This window comes from Neomonachus schauinslandi, chromosome 9 (genome assembly GCF_002201575.2).
Source record: "Neomonachus schauinslandi chromosome 9, ASM220157v2, whole genome shotgun sequence".
NCBI lineage: Eukaryota > Metazoa > Chordata > Mammalia > Carnivora > Phocidae > Neomonachus > Neomonachus schauinslandi.
The window spans coordinates 81,530,341-81,531,437 of NC_058411.1; positions in this window are offsets into that span (position 1 = coordinate 81,530,341).

Below are 1,097 nucleotides of genomic sequence, written 5' to 3' on the forward strand. Positions count from 1 at the left end.
AAAAAAAAAAAAAAAAGAGTGTCATTTCCAGCTCTACTCTCTTACCTTCCTCAGAGGAGAAGTCTGCAGGCCAGGCACCCAACATGGCTGATGACCCGGACTGGGTGGGCCCAGACATCCTCCTCCCAGAGTGTGAGAGAAGGAGCTCCATCTCTGTGTCGGGAACACTGTCATCAGCCCTTGAGGGACCAGGCAGAGTACGGGAGGCTCCAGCAAGGCCCCACACCCCGAGTCCTGCCACCATCTTGTGCCAGAGTCATTCCACTGTGCTATAGCCACTCTTTGGTTTTAGGGAACCATCCCCACGTAGATGAAAAGTCAAAAAAGCGTAAGAAACTATCATTCGTGAGCTGCTCTTTGTGCCAGACTATATACCTTTTCTCCTATTTTTCATTTTGAAAAAATGTTCTAACTTACATAAAAGCTGTGAATATAGTACATTGAACACCCATAGATGTAGATTCATCAGTTGGCATCTTGCCACCTTTGTTTTATGTCTCTGTATATGTATGTTTTACTAAACCATTTCCTTCCAGAATAGATTACAGACATCTCAATGTTTCACCCCCAAAATATTTCATCATGTGTCTTCAAAGGAAAAGGACATTCTGCTATATAACCCAATATATAATCAAACCAAAGATGTTTTACATTAATACAACAGTATAAATCCACATTCAAATTTTCCAGTCATTCAGATGATATATTATGACTTTGAATTTTTTAAATCCAATCAAGGATCATACACTGTCTTTAGTTGTCATGACTCCTTAGTCCTTAGCCTCCTTTCATCAAAAACAGTTTCCCATCTTTTTTTTTTCTCTTTGGTCTTCCATGCCATTGACATTTTGAAGCATTCAAACCAGGTCTTTGCAGAATGTCCCTCCGTTTGGATTTTCTGATGGTTTCCTCATGGTTAGATTCAGGCTGACCTGCATGTTTGACCCTCCTCATGGCTTTCTGATGGATTTTACTTGTCCATTTTACAGAAATGAAGACAGAGCCTTGGAGAGAGTGGTCACACAGCCACTAAGAGGCTACCCAGATTGGATGCAGAGAGCTCAGTGGTCAGTCTGGGCTCATACTCCACACTGCCA